The sequence below is a fragment of the Oryctolagus cuniculus genome, chromosome 5 (genome assembly GCF_051225735.1).
Source record: "Oryctolagus cuniculus isolate XC-2025 breed Fujian yellow rabbit chromosome 5, ASM5122573v1, whole genome shotgun sequence".
NCBI lineage: Eukaryota > Metazoa > Chordata > Mammalia > Lagomorpha > Leporidae > Oryctolagus > Oryctolagus cuniculus.
Genome location: NC_142871.1, coordinates 13,821,958 through 13,831,254, shown reverse-complemented (window position 1 = coordinate 13,831,254; position 9,297 = coordinate 13,821,958). Strand labels below are relative to the sequence as shown.

Below are 9,297 nucleotides of genomic sequence, written 5' to 3'. Positions count from 1 at the left end.
ATAGAGGGTCAATCGCATTCTACTTCCATAACAATACTTGGCATGATAAGAAAATTCCAGTACTCTTTAGGATCTTTTAGTTATATACAAGGGGATAGTGAGGAGGAGAGATTCCAAGCTGGCCAAATAGGGAGGGAGCTAACTGATAGTCCAGGAGAAGATAGTTTAATAAAAGTGGAGATAGTGTAGTCTCAAGGAAGAGTTATGGAAAAAACAGCAGAGGAAACTCTTCTGTAATTAGAGGTACATAGTGGACCTATGTGGAGGGCACTAGTGCCCATGGCTCAGGACTTTAGCTGCCAAGAGCCTCTGCACTATTATAAATGTATATGCACCTAATTAGAGGGCACTGGGCTATTTAAAAGACATGTTAATGAACTTAAATGGAGACTTAGACTCCAATATAACAGTACTGGGGACTTCAGTACTCTACTTTCAGCAATGGACATATCAACCAGACAGAAAATCAACAAGGAAACTGCAGATATAATCAACACTATAGAACAAATGGATATAACAGATATCTACAGAACTTTTCATCCTACACTTAAAGAATACACATTCTTTTCAGCAGTGCATGGAACTTTCTTTTTTTCATTATTTATTTGACAGATAGAGTTAGACAGTGAGAGAAAGAGGCGGAGAGAAAGGTCTTCCTTCTGCTAGTTCACCTCCCAAATGGCCGCTATGGCCAGAGCTACACCGATCCGAAGCCAGGAGCCAGGTGCTTCCTCCTGGTCTCCCATGCGGGTGCAGGAGCCCAAGCACTTGGGCCATCCTCCATTGCCTTCCTGGGCCACAGCAGAGAGCTGAACTGGAAGAGAAGCAACTGGGACTAGAACCCAGCGCTCAGATGGGATGCTGGTGCCGCAAGCAGAGTATTAACAAAGTGAGCCAAGTCACCAGCCCCATGGAACTTTCTCTAAGATTGACCACACTCTAGGCCATAAAGCAAGTCTCAGAAAATTCAAAATAATCAAAATCATACTATGAATCTTCTCAAACCACAATGGAATGAACCTGGAAATTAGCAACTCAGGAATCCCTAGAGCATATGCAAACACATGCAGACTAAACAGCATGCTCCTGAATGAACAGTGGGTCATAGAAGAAATCAAAAACTTTCTGTAAGCAAATGAAGATAACAATGCAACATATCAAATCCTTAATGTATTGTACTATGTGAGTTAACAGTAAAACTAGGACTCAAACAGCACTTTATACTTTGTGTATCTGTGTGGGTTCAAACTGTTGAAATCTTTACTTTGTATATACTAAATTGATCTTCTGTATTTAAAGAAAATTAAAAATGAATCTTAATGCACCCTGAAGAATGGGATGGGAGAGTGAGTAGGAGATGGGATGGTTGTGGGTGGGAGGGATGTTATGGGGGGGAACACAATAATTCAAAAGTTGTACTTTCAAAATTTATATTTATTAAATAAAAGTTTTTTTTTAAATTACATACTAGGAAAAAAGATGGGAAAATTGAGCAAAAGAAATATGTTAGAAGTTGATTTCTTCTCTGATTTTAATTATTTCTCTTCTCCTACTAGATTTGGGTCTGGTTTGCTGTAGGTTTTCTAGATCCTTGAGGTGAATTGAAAGCTCATCTATTTGGTGCCTTTCCAATTTCTTGATGTAGGCACCTATTGATATAAACTTTCCTATTAACACTGCTTTTGCTGCGTCCCGTAAGTTTTGGTATGTTGTGCTGCTATCCTCATTTACTTCCAGAAAGTTTTTGATTTCTCTTTTGATTTCTTCTATGACCCATTGATCATTCAGGAGCAAAAATATGGAACGCTTCACGAATTTGCGTGTCATCCTTGCGCAGGGGCCATGGATTCACTGCTGAATTCTACCAGACATTTAAAGAAGAACTAACTCTAATTCTTCTCAAACTATTCAGAACAATCGAAGAAGATGGAATCCTCCCAAATTCTTTCTATGAAGCCAGCATCACCTTAATTCCTAAGCCAGAGAAAGATACAGCACTGAAAGAGAATTACAGACCAATATCCCTGATGAACATAGATGCAAAAATCCTCAATAAAATTCTCGCCAATAGAATGCAACAACACATCAGAAAGATCATCCACCCAGACCAAGTGGGATTTATCCCTGGTATGCAGGGATGGTTTAATGTGCGCAAGACAATCAATGTGATACACCACATTAACAGACTGCAGAAGAAAAACCATATGATTATCTCAATAGATGCCGAGAAAGCATTTGATAAAATACAACACCCGTTCATGATGAAAACTCTAAGCAAACTGGGTTTGGAAGGAACATTCCTCAATACAATCAAAGCAATCTATGAAAAACCCACAGCCAACATCCTATTGAATGGGGAAAAGTTGGAAGCATTTCCACTGAGATCTGGGACCAGACAGGGATGCCCACTCTCATCACTGCTATAAATATAGTTCTGGAGGTTCTAGCCAGAGCTATTAGGCAAGAAAAAGAAATGAAAGGGATACAAATTGGGAAGGAAGAACTCAAACTATCCCTCTTTGCAGACAATATGATTCTTTATTTAGGGGATCCAAAGAACTCTACTAAGAGACTATTGGAACTCATAGAAGAGTTTGGCAAAGTAGCCGGGTATAAAATCAATGCACAAAAATCAACAGCCTTTGTATACACAGGCAATGCCATGGCTGAGGAAGAACTTCTAAGATCAATCCCATTCACAATAGCTACAAAAACAATCAAATACCTTGGAATAAACTTAACCAAGGACGTTAAAGATCTCTACGATGAAAATTACAAAACCTTAAAGAAAGAAATAGAAGAGGATACCAAGAAATGGAAAAATCTTCCATGCTCATGGATTGGAAGAATCAATATCATCAAAATGTCCATTCTCCCAAAAGCAATTTATAAATTCAATGCAATACCAATCAAGATACCGAAGACCTTCTTCTCAGATCTGGAAAAAATGGTGCTGAAATTCATATGGAGGCACAAGAGACCTTGAATAGCTAAAGCAATCTTGTACAACAAAAACAAAGCTGGAGGCATCACAATACCAGATTTTAGGACATACTACAGGGCAGTTGTAATCAAGACAGCTTGGTACTGGTACAGAAACAGATGGACAGACCAATGGAACAGAATTGAAACACCAGAAATCAACCCAAACATCTACAGCCAACTTATATTTGATCAAGGATCTAAAACTAATTCCTGGAGCAAGGACAGTCTATTCAATAAATGGTGCTGGGAAAATTGGATTTCCACGTGCAGAATCATGAAGCAAGAACCCTACCTTACACCTTACACAAAAATCCACTCAACATTGATTAAAGACCTAAATCTACGACCTGACACCATCAAGTTACTAGAGAACATTGGAGAAACCCTTCAAGATATTGGCACAGGCAAAGAATTTCTGGAAAAGACCCGGGAGGCACAGGCAGTCAAAGCCAAAATCAACTATTGGGATTGCATCAAATTGAGAAGTTTCTGTACTGCAAAAGAAACAGTCAGGAGAGTGAAGAGACAACCGACAGAATGGGAAAAAATATTTGCAAACTATGCTACAGATAAAGGGTTAATAACCAGAATCTACAAAGAGATCAAGAAACTCCACAAAAACAAAACCAACAACCCACTTAAGAGATGGGCCAAGGACCTCAATAGACATTTTTCAAAAGAGGAAATCCAAATGGCCAACAGGCACATGAAAAAATGTTCAAGGTCATTAGCAATCAGGGAAATGCAAATCAAAACCACAATGAGGTTTCACCTCACCCCGATTAGAATGGCTCACATGCAGAAATCTACCAACAACAGATGCTGGCGAGGATGTGGGGAAAAAGGGACACTAACCCACTGTTGGTGGGAATGCAAACTGGTCAAGCCACTATGGAAGTCAGTCTGGAGATTCCTCAGAAACCTGAATATAACCCTACCGTTCGACCCAGCCATCCCACTCCTTGGAATTTACCCAAAGGAGTTTAAATTGATAAAGAAAAAAGCGGTCTGCACCCTAATGTTTATTGCAGCACAATTCACAATAGCCAAGACCTGGAACCAACCTAAATGCCCATCAACGGTAGACTGGATAAAGAAATTATGGGATATGTACTCTTTAGAATACTATACCGCAGTAAGAAACAACAAAATCCAGTCATTTGCAACATAATGGAGGAATCTGGAACACATCATGCTGAGTGAAATAAGCCAATCCCAAAGGGACAAATACCATATATTCTCCCTGATCGGTGACAACTGACTGAACACCAAAAAGGAAACCTGTTGAAGTGAAATGGACACTATGGGAAACGGTGACTTGGTCAGCATGGCCCTGACTGTTAATGAACAACTTAATACATTATCCCTCTTAGTAGTTTTTTTGTCTGTTCTACTTAATATGACTGGTTTAATTCTGTAATTAATACACAGTTATTCTTAAGAGTTGAAAATTAACTGAAATGTGATCCCTGTTAAACATAAGAGTGGGAATAAGAGAGGGAAGAGATGTATAATTTGGGACATGCTCAAGCTGACTTGCTCCAAATGGTAGAGTTAGAAATATACCAGGGGACTCCAATTTAATCCCATCAAGGTGGCATGTACCAATGCCATCTCACCAGTCCAAGTGATCAATTTCAGTTCACAATTGATCATAATGAAAGGACTAAGAGTCAAAGGGAGCACATAAACAAGTCTAGTACCTGCTAACACTGACCGATAGAATAAATAAAGGGGAGAGTGATCCAACATGGGAAGTGAGATACTCAGCAGATTCATAGAATGGCAGATGTCCTAAATAGCACTCTGGCCTCAGAATCAGCCCTAAAGGCATTCGGATCTGGCTGAAAAGCCCATGAGAGTATTTCAGGCATGGAAAGCCAAGACACTCTGGCAAAAGATCTCTGTGAGTGAGATCCCAGTGGAAAGAACAGGTCATCAAAGAAGGAGGTACCTTTCTCTGAAGGGAGGAGAGAACCTCCACTTTGACTATGACCTTGTCTAAACAAGATAAGAGTCGGAGAACTCAGAGGGCTTCCATAGCCTTGGAAACTCATGACTGGTGCATAGGGAGATTACTGATGCCATAAACAAGAGTGCCAATTGGTAAAGTCAACAACAGGACTCACTGTGCACTTACTCCTCATGTAGGATCTCTGTCCTTAATGTGCTGTACATTGAGATTTAATGCTATAACGAGTACTCAAACAATATATTTCACTTTGTGTTTCTATGGGGGTGCAAACTGTTGAAATCTTTACTTAATGCATACTAAACTGATCTTCTGTAAAAAAAAAAAAAGAAATTATCAATTCTCAACTGGACTCTCACTGGGATTAAACATGACAATAGGTCGGATCTGATTTCATCATCATTTAAAAAAATCATCTATTATTTTTCACTTTATGTTTCTGTGTGGGAGCAAACTGTTGAAATCCTTACTTAATGTATACTAAGCTGATCTTCTGTATATTAAGATAATTGAAAATGAATCTTGATGTGAATGGAAGGGGAGAGGGAGTGGGAAAGGGGAGGGTTGTGGGTGGGAGGGACGGTATGGGAGGGAAGCCATTGTAATCCATAAGCCGTACTTTGGAAATTTATATTCATTAAATAAAAGTTAAAAAAAAAGAATAAATAAAAGACTTCTGAGGCCTCCTGTAGCCGAATTGTAAACCATTTAACACAAAAAGAGAATCCTAAAGGCAGTTAAAGAAAAAAAGTAAATTACATATAAAGGAAAGTCCATTAGACGAAAAGCAGACTTCTCAGCAGAAACCCTCTAAGCCAGAAAAAAAACTGCCAACCATCCAAGATTAGTATGTTCAGCAAAGCTATAAAGTAAGGGGAAAATAACACTAGAGTTTGAAAGGTATATGGTTGGAAAAGAGATAACAAGATATTTTGGGTAAGATGTTTGTGGATATATATCTCAATAAGCAAAACAGGTGAATATATTTTGTTTTCTGTGAATACCCATCATCAAAAGGTAACCTCCACACAGGAGGACTTTAATAATCAAGGTGATAGGATGAACCCATTCTGTAGATACTAGTCAGCTTCTTTCTCCAGCCAACACTGTCTTCAACAAAATAGCTGCTGAACAAATTGGCCATGGTAGCAGAGTTGGCAGTGATGTGTGAGCTCAATAACCTGGACTTCCACTTATCAAGGGCAACTTGGCTGAGCAGCTGATTTGCCCATAACAGAAATCAACACTGATCCCCGAGATTGGCACAATCCTCTGCTATGTAGTAACAGGTTGATTGCATCAGATAGCTTTCCTCATGGAAACATCAGTGTTCTGTTACTAATGTAATAGATTCTTATTCTGTGACTTCATCAACTTGGGTTGCTATAAAAATGTCAATAGACAGGGTGGATTAAATGTAATTTTTTTTTTCTTGCAGTTCAAGATCCTACAAATCTGAGATCTGGGTTCTAGCATGGTCATATTCTGGTGGGGTTCCTCTTCAAGACTGAGAATTTCCAACTTACTTATATAAATTTGAGAAACATATGCTCACACGGTGTGGGGAGAGTATCTTCCATCTGCTAGTTCACTCCCCAAATGCCTCTAGTGGCCAGGACCAGGCCAGTGTGAAGTCAGGATCCAGAAACTCAATCCAAAACTCCCATGTAGGTGACAGGAACCCAATTACTTGAGTCATCACCTGCTACCTCCTATAGTGTACATTATCAGGAAGCTAGATTTGGAAACAAAGCTGGCTCTCTGAACCATGCATTCTGATATGGAATACAGATGTCCTAAGAGATGTCTTAACTGCTAAACCTAATGCCTGACCCTTGCCTTCTCATTGTATCCTCACATGGCAATATGAAAGGAGAAATAGGCACCCTGAAAGCTCTTTAAAGGACATTATTATAATTCATGAGTGTTTCACCCTCTTAATCTCCTCTATCCTATTTACTGCCCAAAGGCTCCTTATCCCAATATTATCTATTTAAGGCTAGAATTTCAAGATAAATTTTAGAGACGTACAAACATTGACCCTATAGCACTCTGGATAACAATCTCCATTATCTGCATGCAATACTTCTTCCAAAACTACCACCAAAGTGTAGGCCTTTGGCACAGTGTTTAAGATGTTTCAGGATGTCTGCATCCCATGTTGCAGTGTCTTCATTTTATCATAGCTCAACTACCCATTACATTTTCCTGCAAATGCTCACCCTGAGAGGCAGCAGGTAATGACCCATGTGCTTGGGTTCTTGTCACTCACATGGGAGTCCTGGACTGAGTTCCAAGCTCTTGTTTCAGCCTGACTCAATCTTGGCTGTTGTAGTCATTTGGAGAGTGAAACAGCAGATAAAAGATCTATATCTCTTTCTCTTTAAAAAATAAATTATTTTTAAAAGAAATACAGAAAAAATAACATTAGTGGACTTGCAGAATCCACCATCATAGTATTCTACACAACACTGCATCTGTTCAAGAAATGTAGAAGTCTTAGTCCCAAAGGAGGAATGCTTGCTGAAAATTTTGCCTCGTGACTGAATCAACAGTCAAAAAAGTGGTGGCTCCTGATTGCAAGGAGAAAGCATATGGCTACTCTATAATGAAAATGAGACAGACTGTGTCAAGAAAATAGAGGCTGTTTTCCTTAGGGTACTTTCTAGATTAGTATGCCCTGAGATCACAAGCTTACCATGTGTTGGTCATGGGAAGTCAATTCATTTTGCCTTAAATTATGGAAAAAGCATTCACAGTGAATGAAAAATGTCCATTCTCCAAAGGGAATCAGCACACAGAAGACAACAGGGAAATTCTTTCTGGATAAGTAGAAACAACCCTCTTCCAACAATCATGCAGAAACCTCTGAACAATTGTTTACAGTGGAAGCTATCAACTCTCAGTTCTAACAAAAGAGTAAGAATTGTGGATTCTTTGCAGCCCATCTTCATGTGAAATTGGTGTGTATTTTTGGTATTTGTGAGGAAACCTCTGCTCTTTTTATTTCTCTGTGCCATTACTCTTATTTCTTCAAACAAAGCATCTAAATATAAATATATTTTCTTCATGTTTCAAGAAATTGTAAAATATTTTAAAGGAAGTATTTGTCCTAATCACAATCAGTTTTGCTAATTTACTATCCATACTTTCAAATACATAGAATAATCTATGGAAAACAATACCATAGAGGTTAATTTAAAAATAAAGAGAGAGGGCTATTATAGCCAACTAAGAAGAAAAGTCCCTCTAGCAACTTGTTTTACTTCCTTCTAACAGAAACCCTTTTCATGGTTAAGAATCTGTTGCTCTAGCAAGAAAAATGCTCAGAAGGATTCAGAGTTATTCTAGCATTGATGATAAAAGACAACTGTGCAGACTGTGCAGGTGCCTCTACAAGTAACCACTGTTCTGTCTCAGCATCTGTATTAGATTATAAGAATAACTGAATATTATAAACTTCATTTATTCTCATGGTTTCTTGGACATTTAATTCTGACTTGATTACTTTTTTTAAAGTGGGGCCAAAGATGGAGAAATGATGGAACAGGGACGGAGCTTACTGCTCTAGGCTAAGGGAAGAGAGTTTTAAAAAGTGGAGAGAGTGCAATCTCAGGTAAGAGTTAGGGAGAAAATCACAGTGAAACCTCCACAGAAGGAAGAGGGACACTCTAGCTCTACATGGAGGGTGTGGCTGCACAGCATGAGCACAGATACAACACAGTACCACAGCAGCTGAGAGCCTCATTGCCAGTTTTGAAGAGTGAGATGAAACAAGACTTCATAAGCCTAAGTCACTAGTGACATAACTGCAGGGAGAGCCTGGAACGAGTCTGGCCTGGAACCCTGTCAGAAAATAGGATACTTGCCAAATAAGAGGGGGAAAGGGGCATTTTTCCCTCCCCAACCCCCAACAACAGAACCATGCAACTGGCTGAGAGAAGGAGGGCACCATTTTGGACATACATACAGCTGCATCAGCTTGTGTCTGTGTTTCCAGCAACCAGCTGAGAGGAGATGCCTGAGTTTGTCTGGAAGGATTGACAGGGGATTGGGCACCCATGTAAGACTGTGAGGTACCCCTAGATGAGACTGACTGGAAAGTAGAGTGGATCCTCAGGGCCCCATGACTGTAAGTGCCTTGTGTGCTAGGATTCCGGAAACCCTATGACTATGTAGGAGGGCACAGGGAGTGACTCAAGCTCTGGGTAGTCACTGTGGGCAGTTCTAAATACTTAGGTCTCCCTGATTGCCTGGGGTGAGTCATTGTGGTAGGATCCATTCTCACACTGAAGATTGTGTGGACCATTTGTGTGGTTCTTGTGGCAGAAAGGATGAAT

General features: G+C 39.5%; 1 pseudogene; it reads right to left on the bottom strand.

Moving 5' to 3' along the window:
• Positions 1-1,792: 1,792 nt before the first annotated feature.
• On the bottom strand, positions 1,793-1,888 carry LOC127493334 (U6 spliceosomal RNA; annotated as a pseudogene).
• Positions 1,889-9,297: the final 7,409 nt, after the last annotated feature.